General features: G+C 47.2%; 1 protein-coding gene across 3 annotated transcripts in view; it reads left to right on the top strand.

Moving 5' to 3' along the window:
• AGPAT3 (1-acylglycerol-3-phosphate O-acyltransferase 3) overlaps window positions 1-25,910 on the top strand; it is a 95,776-nt gene that overhangs the window by 16,311 nt on the left and 53,555 nt on the right. For 2 of the 3 annotated variants that reach the window (XM_038760629.1, XM_038760627.1), the window contains exon 2: window positions 10,851-10,913. The gene's annotated coding sequence lies outside the window, so the exon portion shown is untranslated. Of the gene's footprint in view, window positions 1-10,294; window positions 10,385-10,850; window positions 10,914-25,910 lie in introns of those variants that run through there. The other variant, XM_038760628.1, reaches the window with a different exon arrangement.

Below are 25,910 nucleotides of genomic sequence, written 5' to 3'. Positions count from 1 at the left end.
GTACAGTTCAGTGGAGTCAGTAGACTACTACTTAGGTTGTGAGCCCCTGTGGGACAGGGACTGTGTTCAAAATGATCATCATCTACCCACCCTAACACTTAGAACTGTGCTTGACACATAGTAAGCGCTTACCGGTACTACTATTATTATTATTGTTATTAGTGTATTAGTGTGATGAGGGTGTGGTATATAATAGTAATAATAAGAAGGATGATTGTGGTATTCATTAAGCAGTTCTTGTATGCCACACGCTAGAGTAGATACATGATAATCAGGTCAGACACAGTCCATTGCCCACTTGGGGCTCCCAGTCTAAGGGAGAGAAGAATTATTTAATCTCCATTTCCGGATGAGGAAACTGAGGCCCAGAGATAGAAAGTGACTTGCTCAAGGTTACGCAGCGAGGAAATGGCAAAGCCGGGATTAGAAGCCAGGTTGGTTCCCATACTGGGGCTTTTTCCACTAGGCCTCGCTGCTTTTCTAGGAATTGGACTAGAGGGTTGGTGAGTGGGTTTCAGTTGGTCTGGGATTTCTGCTCCTCTCCTCTCCACCCTGCCTCCCTCCTCAACCACCACTCTGGCCTGCCCTACAGAAGACCCCCGAAGGCTTGGGTACCCCCACTCTGTCTCTCCGCTCGCTCACCAACCTGCTTGGGTTTGTTTCTTCAGTGAGCAAATATCTTGGCTTAGCAGCGAATTGTCGTCCAGGCCAGGCAGCTGTGCAAAGCTGTAGAATTATGGCAGTGTGACAGGGCGCATAAATAAATCGGCATGGGCCGTGGGCTCTTAACGTCATAATTCCCTCACTGGAAGGGGAGCTAGAATCACCCACTCAAAACCTATCGTAAAAAAAGAAAAAGCTGAGTCCTAAAGGGTACGATGGGGAACTCTGCTAAGCAAGTTGTTGGGATTTTTTTACTTAGAAAGAACTCAGCTCTGTCCAGGTACATTTCAGTTGTCCTCTCAATAGGGATGTTGAGGAAGGAAGACTGTTGAGTAACCACACTTTCCCAGGGGTGGAGGAACTGAGGCTCTGAGGGTGAACAGACTTGACCAAGGTCACATAGCAAACCTGTGGTGGTTATGGAACTAGAAACTCGGTCTCGTGAACTCCCAGGCCAGTGGTTCCATCCTTACGATAATTATCATAATTGTGGTATTTGTTAAGCACTTAGTATGTTCCAAACACTGTGCTAAGCACTGGGGTAGATATAAGGTCATCAGGGTGGACACAGTCCCTGTCCCACACGGGACTCACAGTAGGAGGGAGAGCAGATATCTTAACCTCCTTTTGCAGATGAGGAAACTGAGACCTAGGGAAGTGAAGTGACTTGGCCAAGGTCACCTAGCTGGAAAGTGGCAAAGCCAGGATTAGAAGTCAGGTTCTCTCACTCTCAGGCCAGTGTTCTTTCCACTAGGCCATGCTGTATCCTATGACCCTGCTGAACAGCCACAAGTGGTTTTGGGGTGGAACATATCTATTCTATTTATTTTATTTTGTTAGTATGTTTGGTTTTGTTCTCTGTCTCCCCCTTTTAGACTGTGAGCCCACTGTTGGGTAGGGACTGTCTCTATATGTTGCCAACTTGTACTTCCCAAGCGCTTAGTACAGTGCTCTGCACACAGTAAGCGCTCAATAAATACGATTGATGATGATGACGATGATGATGAAATGCTCCTTCCGTTTCCGCAGGCTTGGAGGTCACCCTTTATGGGAGAGTTCCTTGCTGTGCCTAGCTCCTATTGGTACATTCAGTCTTTATATGTCCGTCAGTATTTATTGAGCATCTGTTGTGTGCAGAGCAGCGTACTTGGCGTGGTGTGGTAGAATTAATGGAAGTGATCTGTGCCCTCAAAAATCTGGGATTTTCCAGAAACACAGAGAACCCAAGCAATTTACCAAACGTCATTCGGCAAATCTGTGGGTGGGACTGGAAGCTAGGTAGAACTTGTATGTAATAGTATTGGTTTAGTGTTTACTGGGTGTCAGGCCCTGGGGTAGACACAAGATAATCAGGTTGGACACGCTCCCTGTCCCATGTGGGGCTCCTGGTTTAAGGCTGAGGGAGAACAGGAATTTCATTCCCACTTTACAGATGAGGAACGTGAGACACAGAAAGTAAAGTGACTCGTCCAAGGTCACTGATCAGACAAGTGGCAGAACAGGGATTAGAACTCCCATCCTGTGACTCCCAGCCCTGTTCTCTTTCCATTAGGCCGTACTGCTTCTCTTGACTCCTAAGCCTGCACTGCCCGATGCTTTTCTTATCTCAGCAGAATTCACAATGCTACTTTACAGTGTTTCAGTCTTCCCTATTTAGCTGGCCGAAATTGAATCTGCGTTGGCCAGAATTGAGACCGTAGAGTCAGTAGTTGCTAGATTTCAGTTTTTCCACTTTGGACCGGAATCATCACTCTACCCAAATTGAGCGTCTGTCATGGGCAGAGCCCTGTGTTGGGCACTAAGGAGCATAATGTAGAGTGAGAAGACATGAGCACTGCCCTCAAGGACCTGACAGTTAGGAGGGTGGGAACAAGATACCAAGCAGTGGACAGTGAGAAGAAGAGAAAGGAGAAATGGATATTTAGGTGAATAAGTGCTTGAATTGCAGGATGGAAAGTCAAAATGTACCGAGGTGTTTAAGCAGGGGTGTGAGCGTTGAAGTGCTTAGTTGGTGCAGAAGTGTGGGTTTGGGAGTTGGGGGAGAAATGACCTGGCGAGAAGACAAATTCACTGTGGAGCTCTTGAGTTAGATTTTTGAAATCTTACAACTAGAAGAAATCTTTGTAATTCGTTGAGGCAACCAGGCTTTCTACCTGAAGCCCTCATTATCTTCTGCCTGTTTTCGAGTTCCTGATTAAGGTAGCTTAACTTGGCTGCCTTCTCAACTCCGAGTCAGTTTCCCAGATTTGAGTAAATCCAGGCAAAATGAAAAATAAGTTCTTCCTCAACTTTCCCATGAGGTTGTGATCTTCAAAAGCTGGGATTTCTTTTTTTCCCTTCCACCAAGTGTAGGGCTTTAATTAGTGTTTCACTGTGGTACGTAGCTTCTGCTATGGATTTCTCTCCAGTCTTGAAGCCGATTAAGGCCGCAGACCTTCAAAAACGCCTGCTGAGGATGGACAGCCCCTGTAGCTTAATGGAGTTCTTCTCCTGACCAAAGCTGGCCCTGAGAGGCGAACAGCTACCCTTTGGAGGGCCACCTCAATGGACTTCCTTTCGGAAGCGGCTGTTGCCATCCTTCTGCGACTAGAAGTAGCATGACCTAGTGGATAGAACATGGACCTGGAGTCAGAAGGTCATGGGTTCTAATCCCAAGTCACTTCACTTCTCTGGGCCTCAGTTCCCTCATCTACAAAATTCATTCATTCATTCAATCGTATTTATTGAGCAGAGCACTATACTAAGCGCTTGGGAAGTTGGCAACATATAGAGGCGGTCCCTACCCAACAGCAGGCTCACAGTCTAGAAGGGGGAGACAGACAACAAAACAGAACATATTAACAAAATAAAATAAATAGAATAAATATGTACAAGTAAAATGAATAAATAAAGAGTAATAAATATGTGCAAACATATATACAGGTGCTGTGGGGTGGGGAAGGAGGTAAGGCGGGGGGATGGGGAGAGGGAGGAAATGAGGATAAAGACTGTGAGCCCCGTTTGGGACAGGGACTGTGTCCAACCCAGTTATCTTGCACTTAGAACAGTGCCTGGCACTTATTAAGAGCTTAACAAATACCATGATGGTGATGATGATTATTCTTATTAATAAATAGCCACCCTGATTCATCTTCAGTTTAGAGCAGACCGGTAAATTGTCCAAATTTCCAAGTAAATCATTTCTTCTCAAAACTTTTCACTGCTTTCCCCCCTCCACAATGCAGATTTTTTCTCTCTCTCATCCAATGATATTTATTGAGCACTTACTGTATGTAAAGCACCATACCACCCCCCCCCCCCACACACACACATACATATCCATCCTCAGCTCTCTTCCTGTAGATGTTTAACCAATCAGACAATTGCTGAGTGCTTGCTGAGTGCTCACCGAGTGTAACTTTGGACTACACCAAGCACTTTGGCAATACAGCAGAAACACAAGACACATTTCCAAGGCTTTTAGGAGCAGAAAACCAGAATTCCTTCTCTTATGCACTTCCGGTTCCCAGCTTGGAATCCCCGGCAGGCCTAGCCAGCCTGAGTCACCCGCCTCTCTCCTTGCTCGATTGCTGAGTGGCTCCGTGCAGTAAGCACTCAGTAAGTACCACGGATTGATTGGGATTGAGGAGGCAGCCGTCTGTTCATCTGTTCTTGTTGGTTTTCTCTCTCTCTCTCTCTCTCTCTCCTTCTCCATTCCCCCATCCCCCCTGCCCGATACCCATATTGTCTGAACCGTCATTTTTGCCTGCTCCAACACACCAATTTGCTCTTCCAACCAAAAGTGTTTGGTAGGCAGATTGTAGGTTTCCTCTGCAATAGCAGCACCTGGGTGATCTGATAATAATTGAATAATTGTCAGATGTTAGGCACTTACTACATGCCAAGTACTATGTTAAGCGCTGGAGTAGAGACAAGATAATTAGGTTGGACACTGGTCCTGTCCCACATGGGACACCCATTCTAAGTAGGAGGGGCAGCAGGTATTGAATCCCCATTTTGCAGGTGAGGAAACTGAAGCATGCATACGTTTTAACAATAATAATAATAATAATAATAATAATAATGGTATTTGTTAAGTGCTTACTACGTGCCAAGCAGTTTTCTAAGCACTGGGGTAGATACAGGGTAATCAGGTTGTCCCATGTGGGGCTCACAGTCTTAATCCCCATTTTATAGATGAGGTAACTGAAGCACAGAGAAGTTAAGTGACTTGCCCAAGGCCACATAGCAAACAAGTGACAGAGCCGGCATTAGAACCCATGACTTCTGACTCCCAAGCCCGGGCTCTTTCCACTAAGCCATGCTGTTTCTCAAATGACTTCTCAAGTGACTTGCCCATGGTCACACTGGTTGAGTAAGTGACAGAGCTGGGATTAAAACCCAGGTCTCCTCCCTCCCAGGCCCATCTTCTTCCTAATCAGAAGGTTCTAATTCTCGCTCCGCCACGTGTCTGCTGTATGGCCTTGGGCAAGTCACTTCACTTCTCTGTGCCTCAGTTTCCTCTTCTGTAAAATGGGGATTGAGACTGTGAGCCCCACATGGTATAGGGATTGTGTCCAATCTGATTTGCTTGTATCCACCCCAGCGCTTTGCGCTTAGAACAGTGCTCAGTGCTTAGAACAGTGCCTGGCGCATTGTAAGCGCTTAACAAAAACCACAGTTATTATTACTACAGCATGCTGCTTCTCTACAAACAATAATCTCAGTTTCCAGGTTGGTACTTCACTTAAGGTTAGATGATTAAGGGAGGGCTATGCCTTGGCCTTTTAGCTGAATACTGGAAGGTCAGCTAATTCTCTGAAATGTTTGGAGAGCAGATCGCTTGATTGGCTTGCCTTTTTTTTTTTTTTTTGCCCCTGAGACGAGCCCTTTGCCTTCAGAATGGGTTGGGTACAAGGTTGCATTTTGCAAGGAGCTGGAAAGGAGTGAAATAATTGGAAAGGTCATCCTGCTGGGGCAGAACCAATTAAGTGGAAGCTTCTTGTTAGGTTCTTTAGAAATTGTTATTCAGTCAGTCCTATTTATGCTTACGGTGTGCAGTACACCGTACTAAGTGCTTGGGAGAGTCAGTACAACGTTAAATAGACATATTCCCTGCCCACAGTGAGCTTAAAGTTATTCTGCACCAAGCACTGTGCTAAGCCCTGAGGGGGGTACAGGGTCAAAGGCGAGGCAGCCCTTGTCCTGAGCCAGCTGGGCTCAGTGTCTCGGTCCAGGGCAGACAGAGAAATGCGATTGCAAACATCAATCAAGGGAGTCGTCAAACCGAGAAAACATCCCCAAGATAAGTAATTGAACAGTTTTTCACACCTCCAGGCAAGTGTTCAGAAACCATTATGGGAAGAACCTTCTCTATAAAGCCTCTAGCTTTTTTCCAGCTACAAATCTGGTAGGAGAAAAAGTGCAATTCTAGCTATGCTGTGTGGTGTCACATTTCAGCATTCAGTCATTGTCGTATTTATTGAGTGCTTACTGTGTGAAGAGCACTGTACTAAGTGCTTGGAAAGTACAATTCGGCAACAAATGGAGACAATCCCTACCCAACAATGGGTTCACAGTCTAGAAGGGCAGGGAATGGGTCTGCCGACTCTGTTGTACTGGACTCTCCCGAGCGCTTAGTACGGTGCTCTGTGCATAGTGAGTGCTCAGTAAATGCCATTTTTTTAAATGGTATTTGTTAAGCACTTACTGTGTGCCAGACACCGTACCAAGTGCTGGGATAGATACAAGATTGGACCCAGTCTGTCCCCCACATGACATCCTACTCATGAGTCCAGAGCCCGGCCTGCAGTGTTCAATCATACTGAAGTGTGACAGAAACGTGGATGAAGGCTTATTGTATAATCATAATGATAATGGTATTTGCTAAATTGCTGTTCTGCGCCAAGCACTGTACTAAGCACTGGGGTAGAGTCAAGGTAATCAGGTTGGGCACCATCCCTATTCCACACGGGGCTCACAGCCTAATGGGGAGAGAGAACAGGGCCCTGTTCAATCCCCGATTGAAGATGGTGTCTAGAAGACACCAGGCCAGTCTGCTTCTATATTAATCGACACCACAGGTAGTTGAGATTTCCAGCCCAAGCACAGCTCCGTTCAGGTTTTGGAACCCCTCTCAGGGGGAGAAGCAGCACGGCCTAGTGGATAGAGCATGGGCACAGGAGTCAGAAGGCTCTGGGTTGTGATCCCGGCTCTGAATTAGCCCCAAGTCCCATAAGTATTGGTTCACACAGCCAATTTAGGGCTAATGGAGATTCCAGAGATGTTTTGGATGGCATTTTGACCTTGCTGACCTCTTCTCCCCTTTAAAAAAAGACTCATTTGCTGTTGAGACCCTCTCCCAGACACTCTGTCCTGAGTACGTTGGAGTAAAAGTTGGACACTACTTTGTGAAGTTATCATTTTATTTAGAAGGTGGGGTAGATTTTTCTGGACTGTAAGCTCGCTGTGGACCCACTGTTGGGTAGGGACTGTCTCTATATGTTGCCAACTTGTACTTCCCAAGCGCTTAGTACAGTGCTCTGCACACAGTAAGCGCTCAATAAATACAATTGATGATGATGATGATGATGATGATGATGATGATGTGGACAGGGAACATTTCTACCAACTCTGTTGTTCACTCTCCCAAGCACTTACAGTAAGTGCTCAGTAATTACCACTGATTGCTACGAGATGATCCGATTGAACACATTCCCTGTCCCAAGCCGGGCTCACAGTCTGGGAGCTGGTATCCCCATTTTACAGATGAGAGAACCGAGTCACAGAGAAGTTGCATGCCTTATCTAAGTTCAGATGGGAGTTCTGGGGGCAAATAGGGTCCAGAACCCAGGTCTCCTGACTCCCACCAGTCCCATCCTCTGCCCACCTCTCCTGGCAAATTATTAATGGGTTTGCAGTCCCTAGTTCAACCTGTGGAGAAGCGGACCTTGTTTTGTGTTCCAAACCATCCGATACACTTACCACGGGGTGGGCGTTTTAACTAACTGTTGTTATGGAGGAGAAGTGATTGGAGAGCAGAGGGAAGCACTGTGTATTTGTTTTGAGCTTTGAGGTTTTTAGAAGAGAGGGGGCAAAGTTCATTCCCCACCCAGATGGTTGGATGAGGTTTTTGCCATGGATTTCACTAAAGCCCCCTACCCTCAGGTAGAAAGCACTCGATAAATCCCGAAGGCAGCTTGCCTCCATGGGAAAGCAGGTGCCGAACCCGTGGAAAAGAAACAGGAACAAGAGATGGCGTGTAGGGAGTGAGAAAGGGACTCATTCTCTGCCCCTCTCTGAGAAAATCGGGAAAAAGCAAAGGAAAAGTTTTGGCCTTGCAGAAGACCCATATTTTTGGATGTGTGTGCCCTTTCGGCGAAGGGTACAAAGCAGCCATTATGTGGACTGTGGTTTTTGTCATGGAAACTGGGGGAAACGTGTGGTGGTCATGGAGAGAAGGGCAGGAGTTGCAAGAGACCGTTTGGGAGAACAAAAGAAGTCATTGGTGACTCCGCCTCATTTTATCATTTTTCATAGGAACAGAAAGGCTCCCGAGGCGTCTTGTATTTCACACGGATGCTTGCATTTGCCAGTCAGTCTTTTTCCGAAAAGCCCTTCTTGTCTATAAAATGCCTCTTATGGTGCCACGGTAGTCATGACATTTATGAAGTCCTTAAAATGTGCAGGGTGTTGTACCAATTTCTAGGCAAAGATACTATTCTGCTCTCCCCCTTAGACTGTGAGTCCCATGTGGGACAGGGACTATGCCTGACCCGATTATTTTATTTCTACCCCAGCGCTTAGTACGGGACTTACTTGGCACATGGTCAGCGCTCAACAGGTGCCACAGTTGTTGTTGTTATTATTGTTATTGTTAGGACACTGATTTAGATTTATTCCCTAGCCTCCTGGAAGCTGATAATCTGGGGGGACAGGTATAAATTGCAAATTCTCCTAGGGATTCAGCGTGGCCTAGTGGAAGGAACGTGGGCCTGGGAATCTGAGAACGGGGGTTCTAATCCTGGCTCTGCCACATGTCTGCTGTGTGACGTTGGGCAGATCACTTAACTTCACTGGGCCTCAATTACCTCATCTGTAAAATGGGGATTAAGACTGTGAGCCACATGTGGGACAGGGCCTGGATCTGACTTGACTAGTTTGTCTCTACCCCAGCGCTTAGCAAGTGCTTGGCACATTGTAGGCCCTTTACAAATACCACCATTACTATTATTATTATTCTCCCTCTTACTTTGACCGGGAGTCACATCAGTCATCCAATCAGCAGTATTTACTGTGTGCTTGCCATATGCAGAGCCCTGCACTAAGCACTTTCCCTGCCCATAACGAGTTTTCAGTGCCATGTGGGTCTGCGGCTGTGTCCGACCTGATTATCTTAAATTTCCTCCAGTCCTTAGCTCATGGTAAGCCCCATCCAGCTACCACAATTGTTGTTGGAACTGGGGTGTGCTCCCACCTCTTCTTTCCCCCCACTTTTTTCTCATGAGTGGATCCCTTTGACACAGATCATTTCAGGTACCGTTCCCATGTGTGTCATTCCAATATCCCTTTCTCTTCTCTTCCAGCCATGGTATCCCCCACAGTGCAGATCTGTAATTCCTGTTCCCATCAGGACACCTTCAATTAGCTGTTCCCCCACTAGATCATAAGCCCCTTGAGGGATTGTGTCTACTTTACTCTGTTGTACTCTCCCAAGCGCTTAGTATGGTGTCCTGCACATAGTGGGCACCCAGTAAATATTATTGATCGAGGGGGTGAGTCTCAGAGCTCTGGAGTTATTTAGGACTCTTTACTGTCCTTAGATTGAAGATTGAGCAGTTTCTTAATCTTTTTTTTCTTTAATGGCATTGGTTAAGCACTTAACTGTGTGCCCGGCACTATACTAAGTGCTGGAATAGATTCAAGCTAATCAGGTCTGACCCAGACCATGTCCCACAAGAGGCTCACAGTCTTAGTCCCCATTTTACAGATGAGGAAACTGAGGCACAGAGAAATGAAGTGACTTGCCCGCAGTCACACGGCAGATAAGCGGTGGAGCCGAGACTAGAACCCGTGTCCAACTGACTCCCAACCCTGTGCTCAATCCACTATGCCACGCTGACGCTGTTTCTGCTTTTTTTCCCCTCACCTTCCCCTCTCCCCTTCCGTCTCAGTGGCTGCTTCGATTGATCAGACCCTGGTCACATTATTAGTCTTATTGCTATTATTATCCTTACTACTATTTTCTTCAGTTTTCCCACCTCTGAAATGGGGGAGAAGATATCCATTCTCCTTCCCTCTTAGACTGAGAACTCCATGGGACTCTGTCGGCTCCAATTATCCCTTATCTGCCCCAGCGTTCAGCACAGTGCTCATCCAATAGAAAGCACATAATAAATACCATTGCTATTATTATTATTATGCACTTACACTGCATTTACAGTAGTCTCAAGGGCAAGGGGAATTACAGGAAAATCAGTCCCTGGCTCCCAGGAGACAGTCTGAGAGGGGGAGGTGAGGCACCTCGAACGATGAGAATGTAGTCCAATCAGCAATGTGCACTAGTTAAAATTCAACAAGGAGGTGGATAAGGTAAACCCTCTTTGAGGAGCTAGTCCCTGGGGGCCTCCCCCACCATCCTGGGCCTTTAACTGCCGGCCACCCTGCCTGCCTGGGCTGGGGAAGGCAGGTCCCCCCTTCGTCCCCCCCCGTGAACCCCGAGGGTCTGGAGGCCCTGGCCCAGGTGGGGTCCAGCCCATCCTGAACCACTCACACCCTTCTCTGCAGCCTCTCCCCTCTTCGGTCAGCCCCGTGGAAAGCCACAGAATCCGTGCCTTTTGGATTTGTGCACGGGACACCGTCCCAGAGTTTGCCGTCAACTTGGGCTTTGGTTTCTGACTGGGAGCTTCAGGGGATGCCACCCATCTATGCCCCGTCCCACCCGCTGTCCCTTCTCCTTCACCCACACAAGTCTTTATGCCTGGACCCAACCCCTTCTCGCCATCCACCAGATCTTTCCCTCCCTTCTTCACTCAGGGTCCCGCTCCCTGGACTTTGTAGCCCAGGCCGGTCCCTTCGTAGCCCATATTATTATTAGCTCATTGAGGGGACTGTTGACAACATGACTGATGCGCAAATGTTTTTCTGTACTCTGTGCTTTCCCATTCCTGGCAGCTGAAATGAATACTCCCGTTGTTTTCAAATCTCAGGCTCCTGAAGTTGGAAGATTCAAGACGAATTGTGACTGCCGTCCATACTGACCTTCTGCCTCGGTGAGTAGAGAGAATGGGATTGTCCATGCTTTACTTTCATTTGGATAAAGGACTCTCTGCAAGGCATTTGTAGAAGGGGAAAGGACGGATTATTTAAAAAGTTAAGGGAGAGTTTGTTCTCAAGTGTTTAGCGTACTGGCTCAGTCCATCTCTCTCGCCGTTACCCGATTGGTGTGCAGAATGGAAGTCAGGGAGGGATTGACCATGCTGAAATGAAGCTCTTTGCTTTCAGATTACCTCCTGCTTTCTTTCTCTTCCTCTTTTCCTCCTGTTGGATTTGTTTCCTTTCCTCCTTTATCCTGTCTCCTATGGAGTGGAGTGGGGCAGAAATGTTCTCAGTCATGCCATCTGTGACCCTTCTCCCGTTGCTCACGATCAGTTCACGATTGTCCAGGCGGACAGCAAATGCCAGAACTGCAGGGTTTCACGTTTCAGGGTTTTGTTCTCTTCCCCGCACATATTTCACCAGAACTCAAAACCGCATACTACAAGTTTAATTTTTGCTTCCCTCCTCTTGCTGCGGGTGTGTTGGGGAGGGTGATACCAGTGAGTTCTGCATTGGTCAAAAGGCATGGGAGCCTGAAAGAGGATAGGAAAAGGCTGTGATGATGCCCAAAATGGATAATGATCTCCATTATCCATTAGAAGGATTAGAAGGTCTCTCCCATTTTGCATTATGTTACAGCATTGGGAAGCAGCATGGCCTAGTGGGAAGAGCACGGGCCTGGGAGCTAGAAGGACCTGGGTTCTAATTCTGACTGCCACTTCTCTGCTGTGTGACCTCAGGCAAGTAACTTCACTTCTCTGGGCCTCAGTTTCATCAACTGTAAAATGGGGGTTAAATACCCGTTCGCCCTACTAAGGCCTTGGGCAGGAAAGGCACTCTGTCTGACCTTATTAACTTGTATGTACCCCAGTGCTTAGAACAGTGTTTGGCACATAATAAGCCCTTAATAAATACCGTGGGGGAAAAAAACCCCAAAACCTTGGTCTCCCAGTATTTCTGAACTCTTGGTGTGAAACGGGTCCAGGAGAACTGTTTTCATTCACTCGGGAATAATGACCCCGAAAACCCACCCCCCAGTTTGAGCTAGCCAACTTTTGCATCTTCCCAGCGGGCGCCTCCCACATTTGTAGTAGGGAAAATGCCTAGGTCCAGTTTCTCGTGGAGTTTTGTGGAGAATTTACTTGTAATGTTCTCCCAGATGCGTGGAGATGTGCATCTGCTTCAGTCAGTAGAAGGGAGACTTGAGCGCAGAGCAGGGTGTTGGGCAGCGAGCTGGTTTTTCTCAAATTGAGAATGAGAAGTCTTGTGTGAAATACTGAGGGTTGGCAGCTGTTCTTTCTCAGTCTGTGTTTTTTTTGTTGTTGTTGTTCGGGATTCTCTGGCATACTTTTGACTTCTTTCAAAGCTTTTTGGAGCTCTTGGCCAACCGAGGTGCAGTGAAGCACCTAGGTTAGGTGCAGAGGTGCAGTAAAACGTGTCCTAGAGGAAAGATCATGGGACTGGGAGTTGGATGCTAGGGCCATGCCTCACAGATTCTTACTCTGCCATGTTCGCTATCCTCTGGGGAAGATGGGGTGTATGTGTGTGCGCATGCGCACAGTGTGACAATTTTTCCAGTCCCCCTTACCCATTGCCGCCTCTCCCTGTCGTCCCCGACTTCCATCAACACCCTTCAGTTTCAGCTGGGAAGATGAGTGTCTTGGGTGGCCGGCAGGTAATTGGAAAAAGCTCCAGAAGTGGGCATATTTGGGCGAAACTGGGCTGATAGGAGAGGCTGTCGCCTGCATCCCCCATTGGGTTGTAAGTTCCTTGACAGCAGGGAGCAGGGAGCAGGGAGGTCTTCCTTCTGTTTACAGTAATGATGGTATGTAGTGAGTGCTTACTGTGTTCCAGGCACTGTGCCGAGCCCAGCGTAATCAGATGGGACACATCCATGGAGCAGGTGTTGTCCCTCAGTTTACAGATTGGGAAATTGAAGCACAAAGACTTGTGACTTGCAAAGCTGTCTTGTCTAAAGGTCACCCAGCAAGTATGTGACAGAGCCTGGACTAAAACCTGGGTCTCCTGACTCCCTATCCTGGTCTCTTTCTGCTTCCGTCCTCTACTCTTCCGTATGATTTCCATGGACTCAGCGCCCCTGTGTTTCCTGATCGAGTCTTTAAACGCTTCCTAGGTACCAAGTGTCTTCCCCAGTGTCTACTTATGTCTGTTTAGTCAATCAATCAATCATATTTATGGAGCTGTGTGAAGAGCACACTACTAAGCGCTTGGGAGAGTACAATATAACAGAGTTGGTAGGCATCTCCACTCCTCACAGTGAGCAGTGCTTAACTAAGGGCTTTGGCGTATGATTAGCGCTTATTTGTAGTGCTTTGCACCTAGTAAGTGCTTAACAAATACCATCATCATCATCATCATTATTACTATAGTCAAGCCAAAAGACTAAAGAAGCTATGGGTACAGCACCGTTGGCCTCGGAAGCATACCCAAATGATGGAGTACATGAAATAAAGGGGAAGATAATAATAATAATAATGGTATTTGTTAAGCGCTTACTATGTGCAAAGCACTGTTCTAAGCGTTGGGGGGATACAAGGTGATCAGGTTGTCCCACGTGGAGCTCAGTCTTCATCTCCATTTTACAGATGAGGGAACTGAGGCCCAGAGAAGTTAAGTGACTTGCCCAAAGTCACACAGCTGACAATTGGCAGAGCCAGGATTTGAACCCGTGACCTCTGACTCCAAAGCCTGGGTTCTTTCCAGTGAGCCACACTGCTTCTCCTAGATCCCAGGACTACTCTTAACTACTAACTACTTGGTGTGTAGCACAGTCATCTAGACAGGGCAGTGCACTAATCCAGAGTGGTAAGAAAACGAGCAGTAGAAGCTCAAGGAGGGGAACATGGGTGTGATTTACTTCAGTCAAAATCTCTTTTTTCCCCGAATGTGGCGCTGGGCTGGGCTTTCCTTGAGGGTATTGACATCCATTCAGGGAGCTGGGTGGTTTTGTTTTTTTGTGTGTGTGTGGGTGTGCCTATCTGAGGCCCTGTGGTGACAGACCAAAGGCCAGAACTTTCTAACTTTGACCCCTGGATGCGTACCCCGTAGGGTGTAAATACCTTCCTTCCCTGTTGCTGTTTCTTTGACCGAAATTCTCATCAGTGTCCACTGTAATTTTCCACATCACTCAGCCCTTTGAGGAGGTGAAGGGTTTCGTGTTATACAACCAAGTCAGTTTCTTTCTTCTTTCATTCTTTCTTAAATATCCACTCTGTGAGCACAGCTGTGCTATTAAGTAAGTCTGTTTGACAGTCCCTCGGTTCAGTTTTCCGATTATTAGCACAAGACCACATTTCAGAAGTGTTTTCAAAATGCTTTCTGGAACTTTTTGGAGAGGGCTGTGGGGGTGCAGTTTTTTTTCCCTTTACCTTGGGGGCTGAGAGGAAGAAAAGTCCGCAAAACAACTATAATAATGATGTTATTAAGCACTTACCATGTGCCAAGTGCCGGAATCGATACAGCACAATTGGGCCGGATACAGCTCCTGTCCCACAGGGGGTTCACAGTCTAAGAAGGAGGGAGAAGCAGGTATCTGATCCCCATTTTACAGTTGAGGAAACTGAAGCTCTGAAACTGAGGAAACTCACTACATCCCATCATTATTGTCAACAGAAGGAAGACCTCCCTGCTCCCTGCTGTCAAGGAATTTACAACAGAGAAGCAGCGTGGCGCAGTGGAAAGAGCCCGGGCTTTGGAGTCAGAGGTCATGGGTTCGAATCCCGGCTCCGCCACATGTCTGCTGTGTGACCTTGGGCAAGTCACTTCACTTCTCAGACCCTCAGTTACCTCATCTGTAAAATGGGGATGAAGACTGTGAGCCCCACGTGCGACAACCTGATCACCTTGTATCCCCCCCAGTGCTTAGAACAGTGCTTTGCACATCGTAAGCACTTAACAAATGCCATTATTATTATTATTATTATTATTATTATTGTGTCAGTCTTGATCTTAACAAATGCCATTTTTTTGAAAAAGAGAAAAAGCGAGGAGCCTTGGGGAAACCCTTTCTTCTTAGACTGTGAGCCCCATGTGAGATGGGGACTGCATCCAACCTGAGTATCTGGCATCTACCCTAAGCTTAGTGCAGTGTAAATGTAAGAACATAGCAAGCAGTTGACATGTACCAGTTAAAAAAACAAACAACAAAACCCATCCCAGCACTTAATGCAAAGCGTATTGGAAGCGGAAGGACTGTACCTGTAAGAAAGGAAAATTACCTGTCTCCGGGCAGGAGAGTCTCTTCTCAGGTGGCCTATAAATAATCGATAGTAGACTCTCAGCTCTTAGCACTTGGCAATGCTTTTCAAACATTTGAACCTTAATTTTAATTATCAGGTGGCAAGTCTGCAGCCGTCCTGCCAGCATTCACTGGGCACCCACTTGGTTAGTGACACTTGAGAAGTACATAATAACAAACTGACACTTGCCCCTTACTCAAGGAGATTATGCTGTAACTGGAGACACACACACAGACAAACACACACAACTCGAGTGGTCAAAGTAAATAATGGAGTGCACACACGCTAAGGAGGAGGCACGTGCATTTTTGGAATGCTGTTCAGGTATCAACTACTACGGAAATTCATATTTTCCCTGCCCTTTTTGAACTTTCCCCAACTTTAGGGGTGAATTTGATATTAATGAAAACTGCCAAATGGATTGGGTGGGGCTTTCCCCCTTCACCCCCATAACAGCCTTGACTGCTTTTGTCATCATAGTCACCTCCCTAAAGCATTCAATAAGCTCTCGCGTCTAAATCTCAGCTCCCTTCCACTGACCATCCCAACAGTTACCTTCCTGCTCCTCAGTCTCCACTGAATTCGTTTTTAGTTTTACCTAGATGCTGTTTATAATGAGTAACAAAGGTGTAAGCCACACGCGCACAGTGAATAAACAGTTCTTTGCTAGGGAGTATCACCCGCTTCCACTCTTCCCACAGGTGCTACTGGCATTGAGTGATGTGCATAAGAAATACAAAGTAACACACTGAGAAGCTGCTTTGTTGGTTGCCAGGAGTGGTGACTGGCAACTTCGTCTATGGAGCATTCATTTATGGTTTTAGTAACTAGGGGCTTAAAGATCGTTTTCAATTGGCAGCAAAACGTAGTTCTTCATTATTCATCCATGATATTCTGTTGTTCATTATCTCTGAATAGAGATTCAGAGATGATGTATGAATCATTTCTGAAGTCTGAGCTCTGGGAGAAGCAGCATGGCCAAGTAGAAAGAACTTGGGCCCAGGAGTCGGAGATCCTGGGCTCTAATCCCAGCTCTGTCACTTGCCTGCTGTGTGACCTTAGGCAAGTCATTTCACTTCTCTAGGCCTCAGTTTCCTCATGTGTAAAATGGGGATTAAGTTCCTGCTCTCCCTTTCTCTTGGACTGAGAGGCCCATATGGAACAGAGTTTGTGTCCAACTAGATTAACCTGTATCTACCTCAGCAATTAGTAAACTGCCTGGGGCACATAGTAAGTACTTAATAAATACTATTGTTATTATTATTGTTATTACCGCTTCCAGTCCATCCTTTTCTGGCTCTTGGATGCTTTGAATCCATCAGTCAATGGTATGTATTGAGCGCTCTATGTGTAGAACACTGTACTGAGAGCTCTTGGGAGAAGACAATACAACAGAATTAGCAGACACATTCCCTGCCCATAGCAAGTTTACAGTCTAGGGGAACAATCGGTCAATCAGCTGTGATGGGCAAGGAGGTCCTGGGTCTTTCCAGGCAGAGGGGATTTTCTGACCTGTCTTCCAAAACGTCCCTTCACCTGACCCTGAAGTAGATTTTTTTTTCCTTCCAGATGAATCGTAGGGGCTTAGTACAGTGCTCTCCACACAGTAAGTGCTTAGTAAGTGCCATTGATTGGTTAGAAGCCGAATGACTGGCCAAAAGCCACATAGCGAGTGAGTCGGTGGAGAGAAGGTTCTGGGCTTCTGAGTTTCCAGTCTGCTGCCTATTTCAAAATCTTAGTACAGTGCTCTGCACATAGTAAGCGCTCAATAAATACGATTGATGATGATGAAAATCACCAGAATCCCCACCTAAAAACAGTGAGGCACCCTAAACTGGCGAGGAGAAGAGGAGCACTCTGGAGAAGCACTGATTCCCTTCAGCAGAACTAGCTGTGACCCCTCCCCGGGGCTTAACTGTCCTGTACCTCCATCCCCTCTCCGCCATTTCCCTGGGTGGGGATCGGCCAAAGCACCTCCACGCCACCCCCACCCCCCACCTCCGCGCCACAATTCTCCCAGCTATCCATTTCGTCGCTCGGTCAGAAATGCATGCCAAACAGAGCCTGTATAAATATACAAAAGGAATTTCAGGGCTTACAGGCTTCAGTTGCTTTGGTTAAGAAAGCTCCAAGGGCTGTCACTGGGTGGGGACCGTTTCCCACTGGCCCGATCCATTTGGAAGCCGAGGGGCTTCTAGGAGGCCGCAGCGGAGGGGGCCGGCTGGCTTTCTCTCCCAGCCCAAGTGAGACCGCTGATCTGGCAGGGGTGGATGGGGATCCGGAGCCGTGCACCACTCGCTGCCTGCCTGCTCACGCGGGGAAGGGAATCCTGCCAACCAGTGACTAGTGGTGTTGGCGTTAATCTCTCCTAAAGCGGAGGTGTGGGAAACCAGAGGTGCCCCTCCTCCTCCTCCTCCTCCTCTTTCTCCTGGAAGCTGGGGAGGGGCCCAGTGTTGGATAAAAGCTTGGGGAGTCCAGCCCGCTGTCACCTGCCTTTCCCGTCTGGACGCTGCAGAATCAGGTTGGCACACTGGCGGTTGGCCTCCGGCCCAGCTGGGTGAAGAGTGAGTAAAGGAGCCTTTTGCGTTTTGGACTGTGAGGCGGTTCTGGGGTTGGGGGTGGAGGTGGAGAAGGCTGCAGATCCTCAGGGTAGTCAGATGGGTGGCTGGAAAGAGGCACCCCAGCGGATTGCTTTCCTTTTTTGACCTTGTTTGGCGGTTGGCTCCTGGACAGGGCTTTGCCTTGTCCTCCGTCCAGTGGCCAAAAGCCCAGAGCAGGTTTTTTGTGCACTTTGGTCTGCTAGGATCAGGCTGCCCGAGGTCCCCCAGTTCCCCCCTTGCTAAGCTCCAAAGTCACCTGAGAGGAGATCGTATGGTGCTCCACACGTAAGCTCGTTGTGGGCGGGGAACGGGTCTGCTCATTCTGTTATGTGGTACTCTCCCAAGCACTTGGTACACTGCTCTGCACTTAGCACGTGAAGATACCATTGACTGATTGATTAGGCAGAGGGGGAGTTGATTAGGTAAAGGGGGAGCAAGTCTTCTGTTTCAGCACCCATCCAGTGGTCTTTGGGAAGTCTCCGTCCATCAGAGTTGGGAAGGCCCTTCTGCAAGAAGTAGATGCAGGGTGTTCTAGCAGAGGAGTGTTGCAGAGTGTGAGATAAGGCAAACTCCAGAAGTGCAGGGCAGGGGAGCAACTTCGGTATATTTCCAACCGCCCGAGTGCTCAGTAACTTTTGCTGCTGCTGCTTCTGAATGATGGAAATTGTGGTATTTGTGCCTGTGAATGTCAGAGGCTGGGGTAGATTCAAGGTAATCAGGCCGGACCCTTGTTGTCCCACTTGGAACTCACAGAAGCGGGAAGTGGGGAAGCAGAGGTTCCATCAGTGATCGTTATTGAGCACTTACTGTGTGCAGAGCACCTTACCAAGTGCCTGGGAGTGTCAGGAAGCCCCCATTCCACCTTCTAGGAGTATCAGGTTAAAGGAGACAGGATCTGTTTCAACTCAAGGGGTCAGAATTTGAAAAGGAGGCATAAAGTGGTTTTGTAGCTAGGGTCTTGGATGTTTTTATCTCCTGTCAGCTCATAGAGTGGTCACCATCCCTTTCTCTGGTTGTCGTCAGCTTTCTGACGGTGCCTCTGTTGGCTTTGTGCATGGACGGTTTGAAGAAAAGCAGTCAGACCTGGGCCTGAGGTTGGGGAGTGGGGCAGGTGGTGGTGGTGGGGAAATAAACGTGGCAGCAAGAAAGCACCTCTGTCCTTTTTGTTTTTAAAAAGTTCAGAGAGCTCAGAGGTGGAGGTGATCACGTTTTTTTGTGGGAACTCATCGGAGTTCCTAGTCACCCAGAAGTCTCAAAGTGCCAGAGATTAAACACCTTTTCACCTAGAGCTCCCCCTCCTCCTGTTTAACCCTGACAAGATGCCCCCTGAGAAGGGGGCAAGGGATGGTGGGGGGAGAGTGAGGTTAGAGCATGCTCAGTAACTCGACTTCCCACTGCTGCCCCAGACTCTTTAGACATTATGATAATAATAACAATAAAATAAATATAATTATGGTATTTGTAAAATGCTGGCTGTGTCAAGTGCTGGGGTAGATACAGTGCAATCATATTGGATGCAGTTCCTGACCCACACTGGGCTCACAGTTTAACGGGGAGGGAGGATGGGTTATTTGTTATCATTGTTATTATATTTGTGAAATGCTTATTAGGTGTCAAGCACTATTTCAAGTGCTGGGGTAGCTAGAGTTAATCAGGTCAGACACAGTCCCTGTCCCGCGTAGGGTTCCCAGTCAAAGTCGGAGGAAGAACAGGCATTGAATCCCCATTTTAAAGGGGAAGAAGCTGAGGCCCAGAGAAGGCAAGTGACTTGCCCAAGGTCATCCACCAGGTAAGTGGCAGAGCCGGGATTCGAACCCAGGAGTCCTGACCCTCAGTTGCGTGATCTTGTTCCTGGGCCACCCCCCCACCCCCTCCACTGGGGAGAACGAATGAGCTCCACAAAGAGACAGTCCCAGCCCCGTCACCGAATTACAGGAGTGGACGCAGGCTCTTGGCATCTTCTCCCTGGCGTCACCCACCTCGAGTCCTGTCTTGCCACAGAGAAAACAGGCGAATCCAGGAATTCCATAGGTTTCCCAATCCCGCCCACCTGGGAGCCCATTAGGGCTTGGATGAAGGGGCTGTAACCCCCGGCTAAACCGGGCCTCCACCAGTCAGCTCAAACCCGTGGCCAAGTTTGAGTGCATGAAGGGGAAGCAGGGATGCAGACCAAGGATTTTTTCTTCATAAACCCGGAGTCCTTTCCACTTATTTTTTTTAAATGGTTAAACTGCTTAATATGTGCCAGGTACTGTATTTAGCGCTTTGGTAGATGCTAGGTACTCAGATTGGACATAGTCTCTGTCCCACATGGGGCTCCGCCATTTGTCTTCCATGTGTGTGACCTTGGGCAAGTCATTTTACTTAACTGTGGCTCAGTTACCCCATCTGTAAAATGGAGGTCAGAACTGTGAGCCCCATGTGGGACAGGGCTTGTGTCTAATCTGCTTATTTTCTATTTACCCCAGTGCTTGGCACATAGTAAGCACTTAGCAAATACCATAAAAAAAATGGCTAAACAAATCAAGAAAAATAGAGAATTTTCTCTTTGGAGGATCCATTCCCTCTTCCCCTTAAACTGTGAGCACCACGTGAGACAGGGACTGTCCAACCTGATTATCCTCTCTCGACTCTTGTGCTTAGTACAGTGCATGGCACATAGTAAAGCACCTAACAAATACCACATTTATCATTATTTTTTGTTGTTGTTATGGTCATTGTTATTATTAGCTTGCTCTGGCCTCTGAAGTCCCTGTGCGACTCCCTTTGTGTTTCCCGGTGGGAATAATTATCATCATAACGAACCATTCGACTGTAGCCATTTTACCAGTGGAATGGTTTAGGGGGTCGAGGAGAAAACTTGCAAGTGGCTCGGATCCCCACCAACGTTTATTTCTGTAAGAATTGAGGTCCGCCTGCCCATTTCATGACCTTAGGCCTGCATTTCACTGGGTCTCAGACCAAAGGAGAATTGTTATTGCAACAGCGAGGCTTTTGGGGAGAAAGATTGGTTATTTATGTTGGGACAGAGGCACCGAAATGGAGAAGTGTCCAGTGGGCTTTTAACGAATTGCTCAAGGTAATCCAGCCGCCTGCAGAATTAACTGTTCCGGGAGGATCTAGTCCTCACTCATGGTTGATAAAATAGCCGTTGCCCTCTCCCCCGACTCCTGCTCAAAAAGGCATATGGCTTTCTCTTCCGCTTTCCTGGAATCAGCTCTTATTCCAGAGCTTCTCACGGTAAAACAGACCAAGAAGGGAGACAAATCAATGAGAGTGTATCAATCAGTCGGTCACATTTATTAATTTATTCCCTTCAAGGCCCTGCTGAGAGCTCACCTCCTCCAGGAGGCCTTCCCAGACTGAGCCCCTTCCTTCCTCTCCCCCTCGTCCCCCTCTCCATCCCCCCCATCTTACCTCCTTCCCTTCCCCACAGCACCTGTATATATGTATATATGGTTGTACATATTTATTACTCTATTTATTTATTTTACTTGTACATTTCTATCCTATTTATTTTATTTTGTTGGTATGTTTGGTTCTGTTCTCTGTCTCCCCCTCTTAGACTGTGAGCCCACTGTTGGGTAGGGACTGTCTCTATGTGTTGCCAATTTGTACTTCCCAAGCGCTTAGTACAGTGCTCTGCACATAGTAAGTGCTCAATAAATACGATTGATTGATTGATTGAACGCTTACTGTGTTCAGGGCACTGTACTAAGCAGTTGGGAGAGTACAACACAACAATATGACAGGTGCAACGAGTTCCCGTCTAGAGGAAAAGGAAGTCTCTGGGGAGAATGACCAGATTATTCTCAAATTCCAAGTGGTCCAGCTTCCCCATTCACCTTTGCCAGGATGTGGGTTTTCCACATAAAGATAGCACTGGAATACAGAGGTGCAGCCTAAATCACGTAGGGGGAGAGAGCACCACAGCTCAGTGGAAAGAGCACGGGCTTGGGAGTCGGAGGGCATGGGTTCTAATCCTGGCTCCGCCACTCGTCAGCTATGTGATTTTGGGCAAGTCACTTCACTTCTCTGGGCCTCAGTTACCTCATCTCTAAAATGGGGATTAAGACTATGAGCCCCACGTGGGACAGCCTGATTACCTTGTATCCCCCCAGCGCTTAGAACAGTACTTGGCATGTAGTAAGTGCTTAATAAATGCCATCATTATTATTATTAGGCCGGTCCCTTTTCAGTGCCTTCCCCTTCATTCATTCATTCGTATTTATTGAGCGCTTACTGTGTGCAGAGCACTGTACTAAGCGCTTGGGAAGTACAAGCCGGCAACCTATAGAGACGGTCCCTACCCAACAACGGGCTCACAGTCTAGAAGGGGGAGACAGACAACGAAACAAAACATGGAGACAGGTGTCAAAATCGTCCGAACAAATGGAATTATAGCTATAGGCACATCATTAACAAAATAAATAGAATAGTAAATATGTGCAAGTAATATAAATAGAGTAATAAATCTGTAAATTCTGCAGATGAATCCATCTGGGGAAGACCGTAGGCCTCCCCGCTAGACTGTAAGTTCGCTGTGGGCAGGGAACATGTCCGCCAACTCTGTTGTATTGTCCTCTTCCAAGGGTGTAGCACAGTGCCCCACCCACAGTAATCACTCAGTAAACACCATTGATTGAACGATCAAAGCTTGAAGGCTTTGCATGCACCTGTTGCCCCAACTGCGTGTCTTTTATCATGTGATCCACTGCTCACAATTCAGCACTTTGGTACTGTATATCTTTGTTATATATTATAAATTATTGGTGTATATTAATATCTGTCTATTAGATATATTAACATTAATTATATTATATTATATCACATCACATAACATTATAATACAATATCACATTATTATATTATATTATAATAGTAATATATTAATATATTATATTGATATATAATATAGTAATTTATAATATAATATAATATTATATTAATATTATAGTATGATATTATGTTATATATTAATTATATTATATTAATATCTGTCTACCCATGACTATAAACTCGTGGGCAGGGCATGTGCCTGCCAACTGTCTTACGTTGCACTCTCCCAAGCATTTAGTGCAGTGCCTTGCACGGATGCTGATTCAGGGCGGACTAATCAGACAGTCCTATTTATTGAGCACTAGTAGGCAGAGGGTTAGACTGAGTTCTTGGGAGAGTTCGGAGGTGCTAGAAGATGTGACCTCTGTCCTCAGGGAGTTTACCGTGTCGAGGGGGTGACAGACTAACCTGTTTAAGTATTGGAGCTAGCTCAGGCTGTGCAGTGGTGAAGCATCAGGCATCGTCCCTCATCAATTACTGCCCTTCTCTCGCCTCCTCCACGGCTCTTCCCCTCCCACCTCAGCTCCTGCTTCAGCTCTTTAGGGACCACTGCCTCCCTGACAGTCAGACTGGTGGTTGTCTCAGCCTGTCAGAGGGTTTCGTGGTAGCCCAGATGGAAGCAGCATCCAGTAGTAGTAGCAGTATTTATTGGGAGCCTACCGGGCTTAAACCACCGTACTAAAGTACACTGGGAAGTAGAGAAAAGCAGTGTGATACGCTCTACAAAGCAGAAAGAGCCCCTGTTCACACAGGTGTGAGATGAGTATAGGGATGTGGAGGAACAGAGAGGAAGAGACATGATCACTCTGGGCCTGCATGAGTGTGCGTACACACACACACACACACACACACACACACACACACACACACAGACATAATTGACACCCGAGGCCACCTCTGAGCCCACTGGGAGTTTGCAATCCAGGAGGTGACCCTCAGAATATCTTTTATTTATAAATATGCAAAAGGAAACTCAGTTCATCACCTTCAGTTATGGCTCCAGAATTAGAGAAGCAGCGTAGCTCAGTGGAAAGAGCACGGGCTTTGGAGACAGAGGTCATGGGTTCGAATCCCAGCTCCGCCAATTGTCAGCTGTGTGACTTTGGGCAAGCCACTTAACTTCTCTGTGCCTCAGTGACCTCATCTGTAAAATGGGGATTAAGACTGTGAGCCCCCCCGTGGGACAACCTGATCACGTTGTAACCTCCCCAGCGCTTAGAACAGTGCTTTGCACATAGTAAGCGCTTAATAAATGCCATTATTATTATTATTAATCCTCAAACGTCACTGACGGTTGGAAAGAAGCCTCTTCCTTCTTCAAACATCTAACGCAATGTCTTGACTTTGCTGTGTGTTCCACATCCATGCTTTAACCTAGCGGGGCCCATCCTGGATTCCCTGGAATTGGTTGGGGTGAACCCAGGTCTCCCAGCAGGTCCCAGTTTGACCTCTGGAGGAGGACTGGCTCTCCAGTCTCGAGGCACTGCCGCGGCATCTGCCAAGTGTTCCCCGAGGAATTCCCGTGGACCCAATTTAGACACCGCGGCCGCAAGAATTGGGTTCGTAGTTGCCAAGTGCACTTCATTCATTCATTCAGTCGTATTTATTGAGCGCTTATTGTATGCAGAGCACTGTACTAAGTGCTTGAAGCGTGGCTCAGTGGAAAGAGCACCGGCTTTGGAGTCAGAGGTCATGGGTTCAAACCCCGGCTCCGCAAATTGTCAGCTGTGTGACTTTGGGCAAGTCGCTTCACTTCTCTGGGCCTCAGTTCCCTCATCTGTAAAATGGGGATGAAGACTGTGAGCCCCCCAAGGGACAACCTGATCACCTTGTAACCTCCACAGGGCTTAGAACAGTGCTTTGCACATAGTAAGCGCTTAATAAATGCCTTTATTATTATTATTGTTGCAAGTCAGTGAATTCCATAACATGGTCAGAAAAGTCCATCTGTCAGGCAACAACAGCATAGTCAGGTGTGGAGTCAAATGGCACTCCTCCTCCCCGGGGCTGTATTCAGAAAGCATAATTCCAATCAATCAATCAATCGTATTTATTGAGCGCTTACTGTGTGCAGAGCACTGTACTAAGCACTTGGGAAGTACAAGTTGGCAATGTCTAGAGACAGTCCCTACCCAACAGTGGGCTCACAGTCTAAAAGAGTGGGCTCACAGTCTGTAGACACCCCTATTTCAGCGGGAATTACAGTGCCTCTGTGCTGGGGTTCCAAAGGAATAGGTGAACTGAGGTTGGAAGCCATTATGAGAGGAGAAAAGGTGACTTAATTGGAATCAATAGTTAATGCTGCAGGGCAATTTTTATATGAATTTTGTTGGAAGAAAAAAAACTTGTGTGTGGCGTTTTTCCTAAAGCTAGTGTTTTTCCTTCCATGAAAAGTTTTTCAGAAAGGGAAGAAGATAGACTTCTGAGTCATTGCATTCCCATATCACCTTCCTGTGAACAGAATAAATTTAATTTTGCCTTTGTACTCAGGAAAGTTCAGAAGAGAGATAGATGATCTGTTCCCTCTCACTCTTCTTTTCCTGTATTTACACTTCAAGACTTCAGCATATACCAAACCGATGCAGTGTGGCCTGGTGGGTAGAACATGGGCCTGGGAATCAGAAGGACCTGGGTTCTAATCCTGGCTCTGCCACTTGTCTGCCGTGTGACCTTGAGCAAGTCATTTCACTTCTCTGTGCCAGTTAGTTCATCTGTAAAATGGGGATTAAGAATGGGCGTCCCATGTGGCATATGGGGATGGTCTGGGTGGGAGCTGGGCAACGGGGCTTGCCGGCTCTGGGGGCCATGCGATGGGACGGAAGGGAGAGCAGCAAGTCAGTGTGAGAACCTAGAGAAGCAGCGTGGCATAGTGGAAAGACCACAGGCTTGGGAGTCAGAGGTCGTGAGTTCGAATTCCGGCTCGGCCACTTGTCTGCTGGGCTACCTTGGGTAAGTCCCTTCACTTCTCTGGGCCTCAGTTGCCTCATCTGTAGGACGGGGAATAAGACTGTGGGCCCCACGTGGGACAACCGGATTGCCGTGTATCTGCCCCCGGCACTTAGAGCAGTGCTTGGCACATAGTAAGTGCTTAACAAATACCATCATTATTATTAGAGAAGCAGCGTGGCTCAGTGGAAAGAGCATGGGCTTTGGAGTCAGAGGTCATGGATTCAAACCCTGGCTCCGCCAATTGTTGGCTATGTGACTTTGGCCAAGTCACTTAACTTCTCTGTGCCTCAGTTGCCTCATCTGT

This window comes from Tachyglossus aculeatus, chromosome 18, assembly GCF_015852505.1.
Source record: "Tachyglossus aculeatus isolate mTacAcu1 chromosome 18, mTacAcu1.pri, whole genome shotgun sequence".
Classification (NCBI taxonomy): Eukaryota; Metazoa; Chordata; class Mammalia; order Monotremata; family Tachyglossidae; genus Tachyglossus; species Tachyglossus aculeatus.
The sequence above is the reverse complement of the archived record's forward strand: the minus strand, read 5'-3'. Positions and strand labels throughout refer to the sequence as shown.